Source organism: Podarcis liolepis (genome assembly GCF_965112155.1).
Source record: "Podarcis liolepis genome assembly, chromosome: 3".
Classification (NCBI taxonomy): Eukaryota; Metazoa; Chordata; class Lepidosauria; order Squamata; family Lacertidae; genus Podarcis; species Podarcis liolepis.
In genome coordinates this window covers 103,445,140-103,470,087 of record NC_139557.1, presented here as the reverse complement: position 1 = coordinate 103,470,087, position 24,948 = coordinate 103,445,140, and the positions used below count along the sequence as shown (strand labels likewise).

At 44.9% G+C, this 24,948-nt stretch overlaps 1 long non-coding RNA gene across 4 annotated transcripts in view; it reads right to left on the bottom strand.

Moving 5' to 3' along the window:
- Positions 1–24,948, bottom strand: part of LOC310702909 — a 50,977-nt gene that overhangs the window by 4,877 nt on the left and 21,152 nt on the right. For 2 of the 4 annotated variants that reach the window (XR_014523776.1, XR_014523779.1), the window contains exons 3-5: positions 11,630–11,775; positions 10,961–11,066; positions 8,650–8,729 (exon numbers count right to left, since the gene is read on the bottom strand). The exons of 1 other annotated variant lie outside the window; for it this stretch is intronic. This is a non-coding gene — a long non-coding RNA (uncharacterized lncRNA). The remainder of the gene's footprint in view (positions 1–8,649; positions 8,730–10,960; positions 11,067–11,629; positions 11,776–24,948) is intronic. One more of the 4 variants, XR_014523777.1, reaches the window with a different exon arrangement.

Genomic DNA, 24,948 nt, shown 5'->3' with positions numbered 1-24,948 from the left:
TTGGTTACATAAGTTCACAGTGGCATGTGGGTGGCATTCAGGTAAATCAGTATTTATTCGCATTCTTCCAGTAGCCAAGGGGGGGAAACCCCTATTTTGATCATGCCACTTACACAGCCAGTTTCAACTTGAGAAAATGAACAGTATAAATATCTCATTCACAAATGTCAAAAAAATAAGGGAGAGGCTTTATTTTTGGCCATCACCAGCAACTGATTTTTATGAAGGGGCATTTCAAAGGACTTCGTTCTCCATCTGCGATATATGAATAGCTGTCCACAGAAATGATTTAGGAGCATGGGAAATGGCGCTATACCAGAACACCATGCATTTAAAGCACTATAATACCACTGTAAACGCCCCCCCAACTCCAAGAATTCTGGGAGCTACAGTTTGTTAATGTTGTCGACAGGGCTTTTTTTCAGCCGGAACTCACCGGAACTGAGTTCCAGCACCTCTCAGGTGGGCGCCATTGCTATTCTAAGCGAACAAGGGAGGTGTTCATGGAGAGCTCTGGCACCTCTTTCTCTAGAAAAATGGCACTGGTTGTCAAAGACCCCTACTCCCCTTACAGAACTACAATTTCCCAAGTTGTTTAATAATCATCCTTCTCCACAGGGAATTCTGTTGTTTTTTTTTTTTAAATAATATTTATTACTTTTCCAACAATTTAAACACCACAAAAAAGGGAAAAAAAACAATACAATACCAAAACACTACATAACACTTAACACATTAAACTAACAAAACAAAACAAAAAACAACATCGAACAACATCAAATCAACATCAAACAATTTCAATATCTTATCTTTCATTCACTTATTTCAACGACCTCCTCACACCTCCCTTTTTGTATTCCACTTCTGTTAATTGTTTCAGCAATTCCTTTCCATCTTCCTCTGTTTTCTATCCTATAATTATCTTAACACATTCTAACCTTATTTTTTCCTTTAATACTCTATTAATTTTATACCTAGTTCCTTATAACATTTCTACTAAAGCCATATAACTTCAGGGAATATACTAAAGCCATATAACCCAGGGAATTCTGGGAACTGCAGCTCCTTGAGGGAAATAGGGAGTCTCCTAACAACTCTTGGTATCCTTAGCAAACTACAGCTCCCAGAATCCTTTGGGTGAAGCCAAGTCTGTTTAAAGTGTAACATAGTGCTTTAAACGTATGGTGTGAATGTGGTCTCTGACCAGCAGCTGAGGTCTTTGAACCTGTCTACCTGTTACCTGATGTTTTAAACAGGTGGATGAACCTGGGGCCTTCTGCATGCACAATAAGTGAGCCATGGTTTCTCCACATTTGGTAGCAAATGACTTTCCAAATAGGTGCCTTATAAAGTACCCATGACCAATGTCAATAGATTACTCTTTGGCAGCTGAAATGCATCTCTGACACTCTTCCCCTCCTCCCCAACCACCACCTCCAATATTATGATGCTGTGGAGCAGGGGGTGGAATTAACAAGCAATGTCATCACTCCTTGTAGATAAACACATGCGTAGAGTGTCAGGCATAAGTAGGAGATTACAGAACGCATCTTCCTAAGTGCCACTTATAAATACAACACGTGTAGCTTGCGGAAAAATGTCATCTAAAGAGAAAAGCAAGACTTTGCAACCACGGTGGATTATATCATTAGCCAAACTGGAAAGTAATCGCTCCTTGTGGCTGCCAGAATATGTCACTATCCTGGAGTCTGCTGCTTCCTGAGCAGAAAAACAAATCACCAAGTTTAAATTAATACACCAAAGAGCAAGTGGTAAGCTCTATAAAAGGGATATGTAAATTAGAAATAGCAAGTGTGGGGGAGAATATGGGAGCAGAACATGGCTTAGGAATGCCAAAGCAAACTCGCGAGATGTGGCAGACAAAAACCTATTTGCAAATGCTTATTTGCATTTATTTATTTTCTGTTTAAACCGGTATCATAAAGACAGAAGGGATCTGCTGGTGCTGTGGGCCTCTCACAGACCTCTAGTCGATCAGTGTGAGAACAAGATGCTAGATGGCATCTAAAACTAGCTAAGTTATTTTGGCAATACAATGATAAAGAAACAGTGATGTGCTGTCCTTTCATGACACCACACAACAATTGCCTGAGACAGCCACCTCAGTCTGCCTAAAGATACAGTCATATCTCTTGTTATGTTCAGTTCAGGTTACGTCTTTTCAGGTTGCATCCTGTGGCAACCCGGAAGTACCGGAAAGGGTTATTTCCGGGTTTCGCCGCTCGCGCATGCGCAGACGAGCAAAATGATGTAACGCGCATGCGCAGAAGCGACGAATCACAACCCACGCGTGCGCAGACGTGGGTTGCATTCCTTTCAGGTTGTGAACGGGGCTCAGGAATGGATCCTGTCTGCAACCAGAGGCCAGTTCAGGTAAGCTATTTCATGCCAACTTTTACCAGCTGAAAGCAAAAACAAACCAACAATGGCAATGTATGGACTCCATTATTTTTCTGGCTCGTTTCAGAAATCTATATTGCCATTGTGCAAATCTATTCTGTTGACACTCTTTCATAAAGTCCCAATGAATCGTACCAACAAAATGAACTTGCTCTTCTTCAAAAGTGAAGCATGCACTGGGTCTCACTTTGTTTTAAATGCATTATATATACTCAAAGTAGAACCATACTTGTGCAGAAAGTAAAGAGAGAGAGAGAGACTTGACGGCTTTATGTTTGATTCACAATCGAAACCACAGTAGACGTCACAGGAGGTTTAAGACCAAGCACACACACATATACTTAGTGCACTTGATTACAGATCAGCAGGGAATAAACAAAAACACCCCCTTTTTGTTATATTAAAATCATACTTTTGTTCCCATGTTAGATGCTCATAACACCGCTCTCTCAGAAATGGAACAAGCAGCACGAAGTCGTTGCAGCTGCAAACAAATATCTCATTTACCATTTTCATTTAAATGTATTCTGGAAGGAAATGGTAAGGAGGGTAGGTAGCACACTCATTCTTCAAATGAGAAGACGTTTTAGGGGGAGAAAAAACAACAGCCCAGAGTCCTTAGGAAGTCTGTCGTAATATGCATAATCCCGAATAATACACAACAATTGGGGAGGGGGAGAGATGAAGAAGATTTGCAGCCACCTCACCAAACACTCAGGATGCAGGAGAAAATCAGCACCTGCCTAGAGGGTGAGGATGAGCCTGGAAAGCAAGTCCTATTATGAATGGTTGAAAGAGATGGAGAAAAGAAGATTAAGGAGAAACACAACAGTAGCCTTCAAACATCAGAAGGGCTGCCACATAGAACATAGACTGTGTGCGCACCAGCACATTAAAAGCACACTTCTCCAAAGAACCCTGGCAACTATAGTTAACTCTGCAACAGAGATACAATTCCCAGGACCTTTAACAAACCACAATTCCCAGGATTCTTTGGGGGAAGTCACATGATTTAAATGCATGGTGCACACACAACTTTGTGTGTTCTTCCAGGGCTGGAAATAATGGGTAAGAGTAGCAAGGAAGCAGATTTTGGCTAAAAGCATTAGCAAAAACTTCTGGTGGACAGCAGAGCAGGTTGCAAAGCACTCCTGCACTGGAGGGTTTTAAATAGAAGGGGGATGGTCACCTGCCAGGACTGCTTTAGTTACATCTTGCATTTATGTCATGCAGTGAACAAGGGAGGTAAACTAGATGTAAAATTCTACAAGAGGAGAATTGGAAAGAGGAGCCAAAGGACAGGGGAGGGGGCGTTCTGAAGCACCAAGTAGACATTATAATGTATGTGTATGAAGAGATAATTCATAGTTATTAGACATGGGCATTATCAGGTGATGAGTTTATTGTTTAATATGTTGCCCCCCAATGCCAGTTATCCCACTACTGCAATCTATGGTGACTGATATCTGATAGCCATTTCACACAACCAAGCCAATACATTGGTACCTCGGGTTAAGAACTTAATTCGTTCTGGAGGTCCATTCTTAACCTGAAATTGTTCTTAACCTGAGGCAACACTTTGGCTTATTGGGGCCTCCTGCTGCTGCCACGCCATCGGAGCACAATTTCTGTTCTCATCCTGAAGCAAAGTTCTTAACCTGAGGTACTATTTCTGGGTTAGTGGAGCCTTGTAACCTAAAGTGTCTGTAACCTGAAGCATCTGTAACCCTAGATACCACTGTATACAATAGTTTACAGTGATCACATGAGATACACACTTTATCAGCAGAAGTGATTTGGAAAACATCTCTAAACTTAGGGATGTTGATGATGAAGAAGAATTTCATTTATTAATTGCTTCCCACTAGGCACCCTGAAGTGATTTACAAGATAATAAAAACATATATAAGATAGTTACATAATACAGATGGAGACCACACTTATATTGGGTTGGTGGGTTTTTTTTAATACATTGGTCCCTTCAGTCACAAGGGAGCATCAGGATAATCAGAGGTTGCAGTTTTGGACTGTGCAAATCTTTAACTAAACCTTGCCCCGATTGGGCAGCACACAGTTGTGCCCACTCTCCAACTTTGCACCCTGTGACCGTTCAACCAAAAACACCAGTAGTATGGGCCTAAGGTTGCAAACATGAATACGTAGTGGGGCCATATGGTCACTGAGGTTTGTTCCAATAGCTATTGATCACCTGAAGGTAGTCTCTCTCTTTCATGATGTTTGCCCAGAGGGGCGAGAATACCAGGAGGACTCTGCAACAGACAATTGTGTATCTCTGTGAGGGTTTCTGGTCTTCTAGACAAGGGGCTACCCTGAATGTATTTTGTTGCTGGAAATGAGGGGATATCAGGATCAGTCCTGATGGATCAGAGGAAAAGCTAATCTAGTCCAGCATTCTGTTCTTACACTGGCCAATGAGAGAGAGAGAAACTTAAAAACATGGTGGATGGGTGAATAGAAAGGAAGAGGGAGTTAGAGTGTAGCCAAGTGGTTGGAGTATTGGCAGAGTGTTGGCGTTTGAGAATGGAGAGCAGGATTAAAATTCCTGTACATAGCATGATGTTCCATGGGTGACATTAGGCAGCCTAATTCTGGTCACATTCCACATCATACATTTAAAACACATTAAAAGCAGTCAGTGTAGACAACACAAAGATGAATGGACCAATGGGCTCCCATGGTATGAGGCACCTTCCCACGATCTGTTATTATTATTATTATTATTATTATTATTATTATTATTATTATTATTTTCTTTTAGGATATGCTCATTAGGGAATATGGTAAAAGATAGTGACTGATCACCTCATGTGCCCCTGAAGTTGGCTCTAGAAGGTGGGGTTAGGAGAACCCCCAGAACAGCATATGGGGGAGAGGAGAGGGGAGATTGTTCTGTCTGGTAAGCCAAAATGCATGTCCAGATGGAATGATCGCCTTGGTGTGACACTGAATTCCTCCCTTGGTCTTTCTGTATTCCTAGATACGTTCTCCTGTGAGCTACCCATGCCAACATGAAACAACCTACACACACACACACAGTGCAGACTCATATAATAGTTGAGTATGTATAACTCATGGACGTGGGTGGCGCTGTGGGTTAAACCACAGAGCCCAGGACTTGCCGATCAGAAGGTCGGCGGTTCGAATCCTCACAACGGGGTGAGCTCCAGTTGCTCAGTCCCTGCTCCTGCCAACCTAGCAGTTCGAAAGCATGTCAAAGTGCAAGTAGATAAATAGGTACCGTTCCGGCGGGAAGGTAAACAGCGTTTCCGTGCGCTGCTCTGGTTTGCCGGTAGCGGCTTAATCATGCTGGCCACATGACCCAGAAGCTGTAGCCTGGCTCCCTCGGCCAATAAAGCGAGATGAGCGCCGCAACCCCAGAGTCGGTCATGACTGGACTTAATGGTCAGGGGTCCCTTTACCTTTATGTATAACTCATATAACAGTGCAGACCAGCTTCCTACATATAAACTCAAGCTAGATTTCTGTTATATACGCATTCATATACTGTACGTATATATTATAATTTGCAGCTATATGAGGGTTGTTTAGAAACAACAACAACCTGTATTCTTTCTACCCTAGCTAACAAGTTTGTAATCCTGCAAACAAATCCCAACCTGAAAGCAACTGTGCAGGAAGCCGATTGCTGCAAACACGCCACGTAATGAGAAATTCCCATTTCCTGCATTACGGCGTTAGGCGAGTTGTGTGATATTGCCATTACACTTTGTCGATATTAGGAGAGGGGCCATATTTTAAAAACGTACGCAGGAGTGGAGCACACAAATGGCTGTTTGGTCTCTCCCCCTCCCCCGCCACCCAACAAATCGGGAAGTGGCATTCCGGAGCTACGATGCGGCTGCGATATCTTACAAGTCAATTTGTTCGTCTCATTTTCAGATGATGCAGCTATTTATCTCACATGACTAGGCCTATAGCGAGGTCCCTAAAGAGGAGGCACGCCACCTCACCGACGGCAGCGACAAAAAGGTCAGGTTGTTGGACAGGTCCCTGAAAAAACCATCTCCCTTGTCTTGCAACTTTTCCCTCCTACTGGACATGTCCAAACTGAAAAGGTCTAGTTTACCTAAGGGACCAGCACCTCCCCCCCCCAGCCCCATTTTTATATTGCTGTGGGGTTAATAGCTATGTCGTGTGGGGTCAGGGAAGACATCTGTGTCTCAGATAATATGCTTACGGTGATTACCACACATAATTGACTGACCTTCCCTCATTCTTCGCTGGCTGCAGGCCATGCCTGATAGGAGGAGATGCTCTGGAGGAGTTTATTTTCCATCACACACAATTGTGCTGCTGAGCAAATATTTTAGCAAGCTTTGAATGCATCACCTCTCAGGCTCTGGGCTTGACAGTTAAAATATGAAGGCTGCGGCCAACTTAATAATATTAGATTTTAAATCAGCTTGCAGAAGGGAGGGAAAACATGAGCAAATCCTACTTAAAGTACATTTTTAGATACACCTAAATAAGTGCTGAACTCTGGCAGTGGGGTTTTTTTTTTTGGAGTGGGTGGGTAGGGGGGAGAATCTATCTGCCTTGGGTTTCTTTCCTAGCTTCAACCCGCCTTGCCTCAAAGCGTCCGAGAAGAGCTGTATCAAAAGACAGCAGGGGGAAAACTGCAAATAAACCAAATCTGGGAGATGCTGAACCGCAGGTGGTACAAATATGGCAAATGCTGTGTTTGTGCAGCTGCACATTTAAAGTATACCTAAGAGCATCAGGGGAAAGGGGAATGGCTGCAGGAGCGGATTTTAATCTCAGAAGACGTGTGCAAAAAAAGGGGGGGAGACTTTCTGCCAAGTTCACCTGACACCTAAGCAACAGTTTGATGCCCTCTCAAAGCATTTCACAGCATCTTCAATCTGTTGTTGTTGTTGTTTAGTTGTTTAGTCGTGTCCGACTCTTTGTGACCCCATGGACCAGAGCACACCAGGCACTCCTGTCTTCCACTGCCTCCTGCAGTTTGGTCAAACTCAGGCTGGTAGCTTCGAGAACACTATCCAACCATCTCATCCTTTGTCGTCCTCTTCTCCTTGTGCCCTCCATCTTTCCCAACATCAGGGTCTTTTCCAGGGAGTCTTCTCTTCTCATGAGGTGGCCAAAGTATTGGAGCCTCAGCTTCAGGATCTGTCCTTCCAATGAGCACTGAGGGCTGATTTCCTTAAGAATGGATAGGTTTGATCTTCTTGCAGTCCATGGGACTCTCAAGAGTCTCCTCCAGCACCATAATTCAAAAGCATCAATTCTTCAATAGATCTTCAATCTATTGTTTACCTAAAACCCAAGATATTATCATGTGCAAGGGTGCATTCAGACTTGGGGATTATTTCATTAGTTTTCCTGGTTAGAATGCCAGTATTTCTATCCCAAGGTTTCTAACATTTCTTTCATACTGTTCCTTTTAACCTGTTGCATAATGGAGCTGTGGGTGTTAAAAAACTGAAATATGTTGTGCTACATTTAATTCAGTCCCATGGACATGGTGTGGCGCAATAGCAGATGCCATTGGACATGTCATCACTCATTATGAACACGGGTACTGCGTCTGTTCCCCCATGGTGAGAACAAAGTGCATGCCAGGAGATCACCCCAGATTTCATCCTGCAGTTTTCCATCTTATATGTGTGTGATGCAATTAACATGGGAATGGGCATCAGACTTCCACTAGATTCCACTAGATTTCCAGAAGTAGCTTTTACATCATATGAAAGATCACATTAAAAAAAGAAAGTTATCAGGTAAGGAAATGTTAGGAAACTGGAATAAAGTGCTGTCTGAATGCAGCCCAAGACAAGAAACACAACTGATTAAAAAGACACAGCTGGAACAGCTCCACTTCAGTTTTATCATTGGGCCCCAGCACAGTAGTGTTGGTCTCTAGAGAGGGATCTCTTTGTCCTTTTCCAAAAAAGCTGAAGAAAGATAACCATATGATGCTCCCTTCAAAAAATCTTCTGCAGACAACGTGCCACTACTAAGAAGACCCTGAACTTGATAGCCAGCCACTGGCAGAGGCACCTGTAATGTGGATTTGATTGATAATTAGCCAGAGCAGAGGGAAGAATATAAGAAGGAAACCTTGAATGTTCCTCCACCAGTGACTTCAGGGCCAGTGGAATATGAAGATGGGCCACAACTACAGCAGGGCTGGCCAACCACATTTGGAAGTTAATACAGATTACCCACCTGCAACACTACCAGTATACCAAGTTTGCTTATTAAAACAGCAACAGATAGATGGCAAGTGTGTTTCTGCTTCAAGAGAACTGAAAGAGAGGACACGTTTTAAGGAAAATTTCTGTTGCCTTGGAAAATTGGAGGTCCTTTTTGGTGTGTGTGGTTTTTTTTTGGGGGGGGGGGTTCAAAAGAACATGAATCTTCACAGCAGACACATTACCATTGCTGATACTCCCAGTCTTGTGTCACATTGAACTGAGGTGGGCAATGAAACTGTCACGGCAGAGCAAAACAAAGAATATTGCCCTGCAACATGCCGTTGGAAGAACTACCGTATTTTTCGCCCCATAAGACGCACTTTTCCCCCTCCAAAAATGAAGGGGAAATGTGCCTGCGTCTTATGGGGCGAATGCAGGCTTTCGCTGAAGCCTGGAGAGCGAGGGGGGTCGGTGCGTACCGACCCCTCTCGCTCTCCAGGCTTCAGGAAGCTCTGCGCAACCCTCGGAAGACCGGCTCCGAGGGTTGCGCAGAGCTGCCTGCAATCCCGGGACCAGCACAGCTCTGCCCGGCCACCGGGAGCCGGGGAGAAGCTCCGCCCCGCTCCCGGTGGCCGTGCAGAGCTGCCTGCGGTCCTGGGACCAGCGCAGCTCTGCGCCCCCATCCCGAGCGGGGCGCTAAGTCCCGCCCCGCTCGGGATGGCGGCAGAGAGCTGCCTGCGTCGCGGGACCGCAGGCAGGTCTCTGCCGCCATCCCGAGCGGGGCGCTAAGTCCCGCCCCACTCGGGATGGCGGCAGAGAGCTGCCTGCGTCGCGGGACCGCAGGCAGGTCTCTGCCGCCATCCCGAGCGGGGCGCTAAGTCCCGCCCCACTCGGGATGGCGGCAGAGAGCTGCCTGCCGTCGCGGGACCGCAGGCAGGTCTCTGCCACCATCCCGAGCGGGGCGCTAAGTCCCGCCCCACTCGGGATGGCGGCAGAGAGCTGCCTGCCGTCGCGGGACCGCAGGCAGCTCTCTGCCGCCATCCCGAGCGGGGCGCTAAGTCCCGCCCCACTCGGGATGGCGGCAGAGAGCTGCCTGCCGTCGCGGGACCGCAGGTAGGTCTCTGCCGCCATCCCGAGCGGGGCGCTAAGTCCCGCCCCACTCGGGATGGCGGCAGAGAGCTGCCTGAGTCGCGGGACCGCAGGCAGGTCTCTGCCGCCATCCCGAGCGGGGCGCTAAGTCCCGCCCCACTCGGGATGGCGGCAGAGAGCTGCCTGCCGTCGCGGGACCGCAGGCAGGTCTACGCCGCCATCCCGAGCGGGGCGCTAAGTCTCGCCCCGCTCGGGATGGTGGCAGAGAGCTGCCTGCCGTCGCGGGACCGCAGGCAGGTCTCAGCCGCCATCCCGAGCGGGGCGCTAAGACCCGCCCCGCTCAGGATGGCGGCACAGAGCTGCCTGCCCTCCCGGGACTGGTGCATCGCCAGCCCCACAAGCTCGGGGGACAGCGGGGAGGCAGAGCGTGCCTTCCCACTGTTCCCCGACCTGGTTCTTCCAGCCCCGCACCTGGGGGGGAAATAATTTTTTTTTTCTTTATTTCCCCCCCAAAAAACTAGGTGCGTCTTATGGGCCGGAGCGTCTTATGGGGCGCAAAATACGGTAGGTCAACACTCCCATTCTTGCCATGCTTTTTCATTGCTTACCCTCACACCACAGTGCAGAAAAATGGGAAATTTATTCCCCACATCAATAAATTATCCTTTGTGTTGCACTGCCGTGTGAAAACAGGCAATGGAACTGTCACAAGGCAAAGCTGGAAATCTGATTGGCACCCTGCCTCTCTGACATCATCACAGTGAACCCTGACTGGCTGGGATCATGCAGTGGTTGAGAAAGTTGGCCTAATAATAGGGGAGGAAATATCACTGAAGGAGCAGCACAACACACTGGGGACAAGCTTGGGGAAACGTTAAAAGGCTAGGAGGGTTTTCAACACCCACAAGAGCAAACCTTACCCCCTCAAAAAGTGTTTGGAGCGCATACTTGGTGCAGCTCTAGTTCTTACCCCTATGACTCCACTCTTCAATCTCTCCTTCAGTCAGTGATCCTGATACCTCTTCCACACTCCTCCATAGTGTTGAAGGACCCACCAGAACACTATAGTACTGTATTTTTCACTCCATAAGATGCACCTAGTTTTTAGAGGAGGAAAGCCCCGTTTTTGGGGGGATCAGCTCGCAGCTTCTTTTGCAAAAGGGAAAAGCCCCTTTTTTGAGGATCAACTCAAAGTTGTTGAGCTTACTTTGCAAATAGGAAAAAAAATCCTGTTTTTATGGGGTTCAACTCACAGTTCTGCAGCTTCTTTAGGAAAAGAAAGAGAGCCGTTTCTACAGTTTCCAGACAGATAATCTAATCAGCCAGTCACATGTCGCTGGGGAAGCAAACGGCCTCTGTCTGCAGAAGAAGAAGAAGAAGAGTTTGGATTTGATATCCCGCCTTTCACTCCCCTTCAGGAGTCTCAAAGCGGCTAACATTCTCCTTTCCCTTCCTCCCCCACAACAAACACTCTGTGAGGTGAGTGGGACTGAGAGACTTCAGAGAAGTGTGACTAGCCCAAGGTCACCCAGCAGCTGCATGTGGAGGAGCGGAGACGTGAACCCGGTTCCCCAGATTACGAGACTACTGCTCTTAACCACTACACACAGAAAGAACATTCAGCAATGGAGGCCTGGGCAAGGGGGCGGAAAGGGAGCCAGCAATCAACCACACACTCGCTCCATAAGACGCACAGACATCTCCACTTACTTTTTAGGAGGAAAAAAGTGTGTCTTATGGAACGAAAAATACGGTAGGTGTTGCGGGATCTACCAAAATACCAGTGGAGGAAGCTGCAATGGGCGGAGGCAATCAGCAAAGTTGCCTCCCTCCACAACAGGAAGTTTCTGCTGGGTATAAAGCCTTCCTTCAATGGAAGGAGTCCTTCCATACACAGAAAGTGAAGTCTGGATACAACTCACCTTGATATATGTTACTGAAGGCTTCATGAACTAAGGGATGTTCTTTCAAATAGAAGAACAGGTTTCTTGCTCCTTCTACAACTTGCTGAGTTGTAGAAAATCTTGAATGATCTCGCCATTTCAAGTTCTGATCTTGTAGAAGAGCCCTGGAATCAGGCCGGGAGCCTTACATAAGCCATCTTGGACACCGAATAATGGAAAAGGATGGTATGAATATTATAAATACATTTAAGAAGAACAGGGTGGATTGCTACTTTGACCATAAACATGGCAAGATGCCTTATATTGAGTAAGGCCATTGGTCCATCTAATCCAGTATTGCCTACGCTGACTGGCAGCAGGTCTCCAGATAATTTTTTTCTGCCCCACCTGGGGAACTTCTGCATGTGGTTTCATAATTTGTTGGAAGCTGCCCAGACAGTAAAACAACAGTAAAAGTGCAAAGAAATGTATGCACAGATGTGTGTTCTCCCTGCATGGAATCTGCGAGTGGCTGGGCCCATATCGTGGTAAAGGTAAAGGTACCCCTGCCCGAAGGCCAGTCGTGTCCAAATCTGGGGTTGCGCGCCCATCTCACTTAAGAGGCTGGGGGCCAGCACTGTCCGGAGACACTTCCGGGTCACGTGGCCAGCGTGACAAAGCTGCTCTGGCGAGCCGGCACCAGCGCAGCACACGGAAACACCGTTTACCTTTCCGCTAGAAAGCGGTACCTATTTATCTACTTGCACTTTAGGGGTGCTTTCAAACTGCTAGGTGGGCAGGAGCTGGGACCGCAGACGGGAGCTCACCCTGCCGCGGGGATTCGAACCGCCGACCATGCAATCGGCAAGCCCTAGGCGCTGAGGATTTACCCACAGCGCCACCTGCGTCCCCGCCATATCGTGGTAAGATACTATAAATACACAGGACAAACATCAATCAATCAATTTCCTTTATTGACATAGTAAGAGTACATCATATACATGGATCAGAACACAACATGGGTAACAAAACATAGTAGGAGGTACTTTAGGATAAAACTGTACAGACATTGTGAGGTACAAAAGTGGCTCTTAGGACTTATAGCGACGTAATTTCATGGCATCACTCAAAAATCTTGCCACATTCTCCACAATGTCCTTCTTACAATTATTCAGCAGATAGGACACGCTGGAAGAGTCAGTGCGATAGATCCCCTCCTTCAATAAGGGAGTCAAATACTTATACATTTTTGCATAAAGCGGGCAATGAAATAAAACGTGTGTGATGGATTCGACCTGTTTTGTGCCACAAGAGGCAGTCCCTTTCAGAATATGGGATTTTTGAGAATGTACCTTGCAAAACTGCAGACAGCAAAACATTAAATCTTGCGAGGGAAAGAACTCTGCATAAATGGGGATCGTAAACATCCTGGGTTCGAACAGGCCACAACTTTACTGATTACAGATGCAAGTAGCTTTTGGCATACGTATGTATCCGAATCAACCAACTTGACTGCTGGCTGGCAGACTATTTTGCAGGGTCAATCCTGGGTTAAGGAATTCCCTGTGAAGTACATCAAATAGGGGTGATCCATTCAGGGCTGCCACTTTTGGGGGGAGTGTTATGGCCATCAGCAGGGACGCGGGTGGCACTGTGGGTTAAACCACTGAGCCTAGGACTTGCTGATCAGAAGGTCGGCGGTTCGAATCCCCGTGACAGGCTGAGCTCCCGTTGCTTGGTCCCTGCTCCTGCCAACCTAGCAGTTCGAAAGCACGTCAAAGTGCAAGTAGATAAATAGGTACCGCTCCGGCGGGAAGGTAAATGGCATTTCCGTGCGCTGCTCTGGTTTGCCAGAAGCGGCTTAGTCATGCTGGCCACATGACCCGGAAGCTGTACGCCAGCTCCCTCGGCCAATAAAGCAAGATTAGCGCCGCAACCCCAGAGTCGGTCACAACTGGACCTAATGGTCAGGGGTCCCTTTACCTTTACCTATGGCCATCAACTCCCAAATGGGCATCCGGATAGAAGCACCTCCCCCTGGACCTCTGTAACATGGCACCCCTGATTCCCCGAGGCGAGGGTAGGTGGCTTCCCAAACCCCTCCGTCACCTAGACTAAAGATCCAATCCAATGCCTTATCCGCCAACAAGTTGTAACAATTGCTATGAGGTTGGCAATACTCTCCATACAGGCCCAATTCATCTGCAGGCAAATTCCTCCCTGGCCCCAAATACGGCAACCGAATATTTCCATAGCAAGGGCATATTCAGAACCTGCCTGCTCCCCACCACTACACAGGGCGGGAGGATGGGGAATCCAGCTTTGTCTGAGCTAACGAGTTTTTATATGCCCAGTGAGAGGACCTGAGTGAAGACCAGGAGCTGAGGTTCTCCACAAAGCCAGGCCCACCCCCTGCTTGCTTCTGATAGGTCTGTTCAAACACAGCTTGCCTGTGATAGGTCCCCTTGAATACAAGCCTCCCAGCAACCTACATAACCAGAGGAGGATGGAGTGTTGGCTCCCAATGGTCCTGCAGGGCCAAAAGTTTGTCCCAGGCTAACACCATGGTCATAAAGGGACCCCTGACCATTAGGTCCAGTTGTGACCGACTCTGGGGTTGCGGCGCTCATCTCGCTTTATTGGCCGAGGGAGCCGGCGTATAGCTTCCAGGTCATGTGGCCAGCATGACTAAGCCGCTTCTGGCGAACTAGAGCAGCACACGGACCATGGTCATGCTGGGCCACAATTGCAGCTTACCATCATACAAAGGTATGATAATGATAACAACAACAACAACAACAACAACAACAACAACAACAACAACAACAACAACAACAATTTATTATTTGTACCCCGCCCATCTGGCTGGGTTACCCAGCCACTCTGGGCGGCTTCCAACAAAGATTAAAAATACATTAATATGTCACACATTAAAATCTTTCCTGAACAGGGCTGCCTTCAGATGTCTTCTAAATGTCAGGTAGTTGTTTATCTCTTTGACATCTGGTGGGAGGGCGTTCCACAGGGCGGGGGCCACTATCAAGAAGGCCCTCTGCCTGGTTCCCTGTAACCTCACTTCTCGCAATGAGAGAACCACCTCTGGTGAGACAGTCCATGGGCAGGTAGGGTCTCAGCCTGCGTACCAGCTGGAGCTGGTAGACAGCTGCCCTGGAGACAGAATTGACCTGCACCTCCATGGACAGCTGTGAGTCCCAAATGAGCATTCTTTGTGAGTAAGGAAGCAACATATGCCCAAGGGAGTGCTACAATTTCAGCAAACTGGATCAGGGCAATAGCTGCATGTTCACCTCCGGTGGGGGACGGCGTGTCCCTTCCCCCCCCCCCTTTTGCTTTCTCCCATTATTTCAGTGCTATGCAGGTAAAACATTTCCCAAATGGCTTCCAGGTCTGGTCATTTCATAGGTCAGCAATTAGCATTGTGTCTCCCACATCACGATATTTATTTTTTCCTTAATTGTGCAATGCAGATGCAGGGAATGAGTCCTGAATCCTCAGAAAGCCCAAAGGAAACATAGTCTATGACTCAACCCTAAGATCATGAACATTTTGTACTGTAGCTGCCACTTACAAAAAAAATATAAAAAAATCTGTCCGAAATTCGAACCCGTCATCTCTCAAACATTTAAATATAATTCATTAAAAAGAGAAAGGGAGGGGAGGGAATCATGTAGCAACTGCATAACAAGAAGAGGGAAAATGTACACATTCAAAACATATGGGTGATCTTTAGAAAAATCTCAGCATCACTTCATAATTATATACTACAAGTTTTAATTAACTAAAGCTCTGAAAATCATAATGCCTTATTAAAATGCAATTAATCCTTTGATTAAAAAACAAAAAGCACAAGTATTTACAACAAAAACACAAGTAGAATAATTACAAATATCATGTACCCATTTCTTTTATTTGGGTGTCACTTATGATGTCTCACATTCCCTTCATTAATTCAAATACACACATTATCTCAAATCCACAGCCGATTGAGTGACAGTGGCCACCAAACACACAGCACTATATCCTATTGATTTCGGCAAATCCTGAACAATGCCATTTGCATGCTTGTTTCTGTAATAATAAAGATATGCCATTCAGAATTAAAGGACCGGCCAGACTAGTGGCAACTAATTGTGTTGTGTGTAATGAGTGCAATTTCAATTTGATATAACCCTCAGCTTTTCTTGCAGCACTCGCTAAGTACTTTCAAGTCTTTGTGGGGAAATAATTGATTTTTTTTGTGCTGTGGGCACAAGAAAATTATTATGATCTTTTGAATAATGCCAAAGAAAGGACCATGAATGATTTAAATTGGTATGTGAAGAAGGCTTCACTGTGGATTGCAGTTTGACTGACACCCTACTAATGTAGTATCTAGATTAGCAATTTTTAAGGAGGCAGCCAATGTAAAAACTGGTAAAACAGAAAAACATTGCTAACGGGGATTTTGATTTTGTTCTCCAGCAAGGGAGAACAATACGGTCATTTCATGCATGTCGGACAAGCACTACACCGTTTATTACATAAATGCCCTCGTTTTTGTCTTTATGCCATGTGAGTTGGAGGTTACATTTCAACTGATAAGTTTTACATTATATTAAAAAAAAATTCTAGATGCAATAGCTCAGTGCAAAGTTACCCCAGCAGCTGAAGCCTATTGGGCATGAGGGGCTGTAGTGGATATTTATAACATCTATTCCACTGTTCAGCTTAACCCCGAGAGAGAGAAAATTGGGAGAGCCCTTTTTGCCTAAAAGAAAATTATCTTCCCCTCCTTTCCGATATTGCTCACCTTCTCCTTATCACACATTCTTTGTCATATTATGTGGCAGAGATCTTCCAAGCCATCTCAAATCTGAGACAGCTGGCATTCTATCCTCAATATACTTTTACTTGGAATTAAGTCTCATTGATCTCTACTGAGTTTGGTTCCAAACCATTGTGTTTCAGATCACAGCCTATGTGTGTGTGCCTGCGTGCTATCTGCCAGCCCAAGATCAGAAAATTATTAATTGCCCAGTTTTTAAAGCATTTAATTGATCAATTGATTAGGCTTAAATAAATTAACCCAAGAAATCACCTAACATTTAATAAACAAAAGCAACATTTATTGTATAAAGATAAGGTCATATTTAAAATTTCCTCCTTGTTCCTATAATACACCAGTCATTATTATTATTTTTTAAAAAAATATATAGTTCCTGAGCCTTCAGCCTTGGACCTCAATATTTTAAAAATCCCCATTGGATTCGTCATGGAACAGCTCAACCCTATACATGTCTGCTCAAAAGTATGTTCCACTTACTTAAGTAAGTGGATGCAGGATTACAGCCTTAAAAAAAAAAGGCTGATTAATTCACCAGTTGATTAGAGTTGGTGGTGTCCATTGTAAACTTCTGCATTGATTTTAAGCAGATTCGCATAGAAGTAAATTTAATTCAAATTGATGGAACTTCCTTTTATGTGACTAGTATGGCTGGGAGTGAAATATCCCTTAATAATTGCAGTGTGTGTGTGTGTGTGTGTGTGTGTGTGTGTGTTTAAATCACCCATCTGCACATAACCAAATATACACATTCTCCAAAATGTATCACCTACCTATAATCAAACATGTATAGGTAGGTTTGGATCAAATCTACATGTTCATCAATGGCTACTAACTAATTGCATCTACAGGACACAGGCTTCTTCTGTTTAGGCCTCTTGCTTCTTTTCTCCGAAATGCAGAACCTATTTTCTTAGGCAGCCCCATTGCCGCCAAATGTGTGCATCTCGTGAGAAGCAAACAAGCACATCTCTCCCCTGTTTTCAAATACAATTCCACCTTAAAATGCATACCTTCCAAACCTTATTCTTCAGAGGCGGGAATGTTGTTAATTTAGTTGGTCGTAACTAAATAGTTTCTAATCTGGAGCAGGAGTCTGCTGAGAATATTGGACAGTTTAAAGGTTAATCACCATCGCCTGGTTACACAAGTGAGGCAGAACTAATTCCTGCAAAGGCAAATGGCTTCCAGTTTTATCAGCAGCGCAGATTAGAAGTGTTAATATACAGAAGAGAATAGATGCTCAAGGGCCAGTTTTCCCCTTATCGGCAAACTTTGCAACAGAACTCGGCTACTGCACAACCTCTGCACTTTCTATAATAAGGCGACTCATTTTGCCTCTCGAGCAGAACTATCAAACAATCCTCCCCAAACCACTGCCACCAAAATCAGGGTATTACAGACCACAGCTAATTGGAAGATCACTATAATGAAGTAAAAAGATAAAATACTTTTGGCTGCAGGCCTAAAACGTGGATCAGCACAACATAGGAAGCTATCTGGCTATGTCACATTCAGAGAGATTTACATAAACAATAAACTCAAACCGACTGCCCCTGCAAATACATCTTTGTTTACAGCTAATGCAATCTAAAGCACTGGTTGTAGAAAAGAAGAAAGCAAGGCGGGGGGCGGGGGGGGAGAGGGAAGGAGAGGGGAGAGGAGATGTATTTACATATTTCAAGTTATCAACAGATCCAGTAGCCACCGACCCAAACAGCCCGCAACCCTGGTTATTTTGAAATGTACTCCATGCAGAGAAAATGTGCTAAGATATGCAAATAGACACGCTATACAGTATTTAAATATGGGTGCTCGTCAACGTTTGCCTGTGTTTCCTTTGCCGGAGGAGAACGGGGCACCTGCTCTTGCCTAAATGCAGCTCTTGGGCGGAGGAAAGCCAGGACAAGCAAGGAGAAGAAAGCGAGATCCATCAATATTGCAACCGCTATATTTCTCAAATAAAATTTATTGACAGGGGACTTGGTGGGTTTGATTGTTTGCTAAGGGAACGCTTTCCAAACGGCTGAAGACAATGAGAGGGCAGTGCATAGGAAAGAGTCAGATTAATGCAGAATGATAACAGTAATTCTGTCTCCGATGCTAATAGCTGCACTCTCTCCGCTCTTAAAGACCTGATCCAGTTTCTATTTACTGTCATGGTGACACCGGTCCCATATTCTAGCATTCTTAGAGAAAAGCCAGAGGAGCTCAGAAAGGCATGCAGTTTGATTTATGAGGCAAGATGCATAGTTATAACTGCAGCAGCAATAAACTGGTTGTTACTTGCCTGCCACATGTTGCCACCTATGAGCCACATCTCCCACAAGTCGTAAGCAAATGCATTGTGATGGCATGGGATTTTCGTGGAAGTGTTAACGAAAGGTGACAGAGAAAGCACACCGACAAACAAATTCTGCAGGGGAAATAAAAGGACAATTGGTATATGAAAACCTTAAAGAAGGCTTAGAGACAGAAGGGGCTCTTTGTGGAAGACAGGAAGGCGTATTGGGTTAGTCAAGAAGAGGGAGAACTTAGCAAGAACAAGGGAAATCTTTGTCTGAAACTCTGCTTTCCCTGCTAATAATGTCGAAATTTATATGCATCACATCACATCAGTGGCATAACATATGCATCACGGACATCTGTAATCTATTCCCATGATTCTTCCAACTCAAAAGATGGAGGTATTATGTACACCTGGTGCACATCTTATTGTACAGTGACAGATTTACATGGCCTCCCGTAACACCCTGCTTACAATATCTCTACATTTTTAGTAATGTGAATCAGCCACAATATTGGAGATTCTATTGATCTGTTTCCCACTTAAAGCAAAAGCTGCAAAGAGGGCACAAAACTGAAATCAGACAAGAGAGTGAGTCTGTAATTAAAAATACAATGAGTCACACAACTAATTCAAGTCCATTGATGCCAGTGGCTCTGCTCTGATTATGACTCAGGACAGCATTCAACTAAATAATTGTGCAAGTGCAAGGATTGTCACTACCACAATGGGGCATTCGCCCCTCTTGTCCCCGCCCCCGTGCACCCCGCGTGGTCTCCAAATCTGCTCCAGAAGGTTGGAGGAAAACCTAGAACAGATGTGGTCATTGTGCTGGGGGAGGAGAGTGTCCAGTTGCACAAAGAGAATTCTTGTGCTGATGTAACCTTAGCAATACACTGAATATCGTTCTCTGTTGGTTACAATGCAACGTTTCATCTCATGTCGAATCCTTGGACAGGGTTGACATTCTGTGGAGCTTGTTGGCTTATGGGAGGCCCCCGGCAGCCACTTTCCGAGAGTCCGTAACATGTATGTTTCAGCGTTCAGCAGGCATTCGATGGAAATATTGACATGGGGCACTTCAACACGTAGAATCCCAAACAATGCAGGTGGTCTCTTGGAGCTAGTCCCTGTGATTACGAAGAGATGAACTTTGTGAGGATAAGATGAACTGAGAAAATTTGGAAAACCAGGGGTTTGGGGAAATAGGGGGTTATCACCAGAGGTTGCATACAGATGAAATAATAAAGGGAGAAGGGGAAGCATGAGAACGGCACTGTGAACTTAAGACACACAAGAGTTGTAGCATAGCAGCAAACTGGTATATCAGCTAGCTCTAAGGAATGAGTGAATCTGTTGGTTTCTCATTTCTTTTCAGTCTTTAGTTCTCCCCAGAGACATCTGATTGGCCACTGTGGGAAACAGGACCCTGGGCTAGATGAGCATTTGGTTTTATCCAACAGGGCTCTCCTGTCTTAAGAACATAAGAGCCCCTTTAGAGCAACACTGCCTTGGGATGGAAGAAGCTCAACTGCCTCCCATCAAAATAGATGATTAAATGTGCCTATGCATTTAATGTGTCTATTTTCTACTTTAAAAAACCCCACCAAAACAGTTATAAGAGTTTATCAGGAGAAGAACCATGGTGAGTGAATGAACGGAAAGTTAACCTTGTCCTTCCAGCATGATGAATAGCCACCACACACCAATTTCCCAGCCTTTCTCCCCAGAAGAGAAGCTAGGAATATGTGGAGCTGACTCAACCACTGGCCAGACCTTCGCTTACTTGTAGCAGCTCTCCAGGATTTCAGAAAGGAGTCTTCTCCTGCCCTATATGGAATTGAACCTGGCAGCTTTTTTTGCACACATAGTATGTGCACTAGCACAGAGATATCGTTCTTTCCCTGATGCCAATGGCAGTTTACTTCTCAGGGGACACAGCAGCTTGGAGGAAGGAGGTTGACCGATACCGTAGCACAGGGAGAAAGCGTGCAGATGTTTGCGCACACCTTGGGTGTGGGGACTAACGGGTGGACAGCAAAAGTGGATCCTGCAAGCCAGAATGGTTGCAGAGACTTGTACTTCCAAGGTTGCAAGGATGAACAACCACCTGGTCTGAAGATCTCACTGCCCCTTTCTGTATTTGAATATATAGCTCACCTGCCTATCTGTTAGGACACATGGACTGCTTATATTAATGTTTAAATTAGGACTGATGGATTATTCATATTGTTAATGTGAGCTGACATTGTTTCCTTCTCTCTCCCCCCCCACCCCCTTTTCTGTTATACTTGCAATCACAAGTATTTTAAAAACCACTGCTGGCAGGGAACAAGGCCATCTTGCAGGATCTTATGGCATGCGGATATATTTACATGAGTTTCCTAACTACATAATTACGAGATATTACTTAAATCTTAGATCAAATGCATCACGTATTGTCACACTATATCATATTATAAGAACACCCATAGTTATAATTTCTTCTCTCTTTTTTGGTACAGAATAAAAGACCACCAGTTTTGTTGAAAAATCTGGAGTGTTTGCATTCTTCCCTCTCAAAGCAATTTCTAAGTAGTGATTGCCATCCCATCCCACAGTTTCCTCACCTTCCTGATCGATTTTTGGAAGATTACTGCTTCTCCAGCTTTTTGCTACCATTATCAGAGCTGTTATCAACACATGTGATACCAAAGCCCTTTGCTCTTTCTTTATAATTTATCTACTGGCTAATGTGGCCTAACGGCATCATGATTGGATTCATTTGCAGTTTGCGCCTCTTGATCTCACTTATGGTGCTTCTGATGCCTTCCCAAAATAGCCTGCACAAATAGTGAGGAACCTTTGGGCCAGGATACTCCAACTGTGTCTCAATCGACTCTCCTAACTCTCCACAAGCCACACCCCCTCCCCAGCCACGCCTTCAATTGGCCCTGCTTCACATCCTCTGTATTTTTGCTTGGCTGGGGTGTGTCCTTGAACTTTGATAAGGCCTCTTACCAGAGTTGCCGGGATGCCTAATAATAATAATAATAATAATAATAATAATAATAATAATAATTTTATTAGTTACACCCCACCCATCTGGGTGTGTTTCCCCAGCCACTCTGGGCAGCTCCCAGCATATATAAAACTTGAATAAAATAGGGGGGGCAGGTAAGCCCCGTCACACATAATCAATCACATGATGTGGCATACATGAATGGCAATGCCCATTAACTTGGGGGGGGGCTGGGGCCCTCAAATATTTTATTGGGGGAGCTGAAGACCCCTCAACCCCTAAGAGTCAGCTCCTATGCCTCTTGCTTACCTGGAATGAGGATAGAGATCTGAGTTCACTGTCTTATGGCTCTGTTGGATTTTGACAACTTCTTATGAGCAGCTGCCCTTCATTATTTTAAGGATGAATTTGATGGTATCTCTTTTTACCCTTATTCTTGCCGTCTTCTCAGACCCTCCAAGTGTCCCTATTTTCCAAGGACAGTCCCAGATTTACAGAAGCCATCCTGGTTTCTGATTTGATTCCAGAATGTCCCACTTTTCCTATTTTCATTGGAGAAATGTTAGAGAGCATGGAGTTATCTGATCCCCCAGCCAAGGAAAAAAATAACTATACAACCTTTAGAAGACAACAGAAGGCAGCCCTGTATAGGGGAGGTTTTCTAAAAAATGTTTTATTATGCTTTTATATATGTTGGAAGCGACCTAGAGTGGCTGGGGCAACCAGTCAGATGGGTGGGGTATAAATAATAAAATTGTTGTTGTAGTTGAATAGGGTGTCCATATTTTCATTGGAGAAATGTTGGAGGGTATGTCTTTATACTGAACAGTGGGAGCCTATAAATTTACCAAACAGATAATTAGAATGGCCTTCAAGAATTCACATCTGTACCATGGTGAGTAGACAAGATGGTTTCCATCCCCTTTGCGGTCCAGGGACCTCTGTCCAGATACAACCACTGCTTAAAAATAAATTACATTATTTATCTCTGCTTCCTCCCACCACCAACAGGCAACCTAGCCATCCTCCTCTGTTGTTTAGATTTTCATTCCAATTCCATCACTTTCTCTTTCCCACAGACAAGGTTCCTCAGGAAGCCAGCCTTGCAGCTTTTCAGAAAAAGATTAGACGCCCATCTTTCTGGGGTGCTTTAGAATATTGTTAGGGAAACTATTGTGGTTTCAAACCACTGTTAGAAAAAAGTATGGGTGAAAGACTAGAGTTAACAGGATGAAGGGACAAATGTTGTGCTTTTGAAAAACAGGGATGGGAAGCACCTGACTCCTCAGATGTTAGGCTACAAATCCCATCATGCTTGGCTATGGACCATGCTGGCTGATGGGAGTTTGAGCCCAGCCACATCTGGGGATCCACAGCTTCCACACCCCTGATTTAAAAACAACAACCAGATACATTTATTTTTAAAATTATTAGCCCCTTCATTTGCAACTTAAAACACCATGGGTAGAAATAACAAAAACAACTAACTGCCTCCATGGAACTTGTGACACAAGAGGTTGTTGGCATTATGAGTGGAAGGCTGGCATATTCCTAGCTTATTTTAGCCTTGAAACAAGACCTCCCTCTGTTTTTGACCCATCTTCCATCTTGAAACATCCAAAACAATAGCTTTCAGGTGATTAAAAAACAACCAGCCTTCTAACACACTCCAGGCATCTTGGGGTAGGGCGCAGAATGTTTTCTGCCTTGTGTAAAAATCACAAACCCGAAGGCATTCCCAAATAATTATTCCCTTGGCCGTGTTGCAGTCATCTCTGCAAACGCTTGAGCTGTCAGCTCCATCCCGCCAGTGACGGCTCCCTCTCAAACTACATCTGTTACATTAGGGATTGCATGATGACCCTGACTCCAAAGATGAAGCAACATGCCCTGGAGCTGGCAAATCAATCAGGTTACACGCCTCCACTTTAAGCCAATTTCCAATTATTTCAGGTGCAGGTTTTAACATGTGCGGCTTGCCCTCCCACTCTGTTCCCTTTCTTAATTAGCATATTAAGACCCCATCTTCCCCATTTCCACCCCAGAATAGGAGCCTGAAGGCATCTTGCAAAGCCAGTGATTCTCAATTACAGCATCTCACTGATAGCCACGATAGCTGCTGCTGCTGCTTCTTCTTCTTCTTCTTCTTCTTCTTCTTCTTCTTTTGCAATGGGTATGACTGGGTAGATATGCCTGAGTAGCTGCTTGGTACAACTTATTTCAATTAAAAATAAATAAAAAATCCTTCCAGTAGAGGAACCTTAGAGACCAACTAAGTTTGTTATTGGTATGAGCTTTCGTGTGCATGCAGACATCTTCAGATGCACTGAAAATGAAAGTCCCCACTCTCTCACATATATAGTGACAGGGTGGGGAGGGGTCAGAAGGGTAGTGGGAATGGGTGATTGGCTGATAGGTGTGGTAAACCTGTTGACGACTGTTAACGACTGCAAGTGGTCTTACAGGAAAAAACAAGGGGTGAGATGGCTAAAAATAGCTTTACCCTCTCACTATATATAAGGGTCTGGTGACTTCTGTTTCAGTTGGCAGACCAACACAGCTACCTACCTGTAACTAGAATTATTTCAATTATTTCAATTAGTTGCTCAAAGGAAGAGCAGCAATCTGAATTAACAACTGACCTCCCTTCCTATTGGAATGCCCAGCTGAAGATGGGAAGTGCATAGCAATGGGTTTCCTTTCTTGCCACTCCAGAAGACAAGTTGCTGGGAAATAAATGGTCATCAGCATGTGTGTCATAAGACTAGCAAACAGAACAAGTTAAAGGAAGAAAGAAGACAAAGGTTTGGATCCTAATTTCCCTTTTGTGAATGAACAGACCTTGCTGGGGGTTGGATTAGATTACCTTTGGGGTTCCTTCCAACTCTACAATTCTATGATTCAGTGACCTTTCCTACCTCTTCCTTCCTCTGTATCTCCTCTCTCTCTTTCTCTCTGCGGGTTGGAAGAGACCTTTCGGAACAGGATATTTTCATTGGAAAGGGCTACCTCATTCCCAACGAGAAGCAAAATAAATAACAAGGCAAAAACCTCAGTCTGTGGTATGCAACAGGTTGATTGGTAGCCGCTGGAAGAACAGGAGGCACTAGGATTAGCAGCAGAAGCTAACAGCTGCTCTTAACAGAAATGGTCGTTGTAGCAGCTTCCATTCTGTGAAACCTCACTTCCCCTGGAAGATCACTTCCCCTAGCTGGAGCACGTTTCAG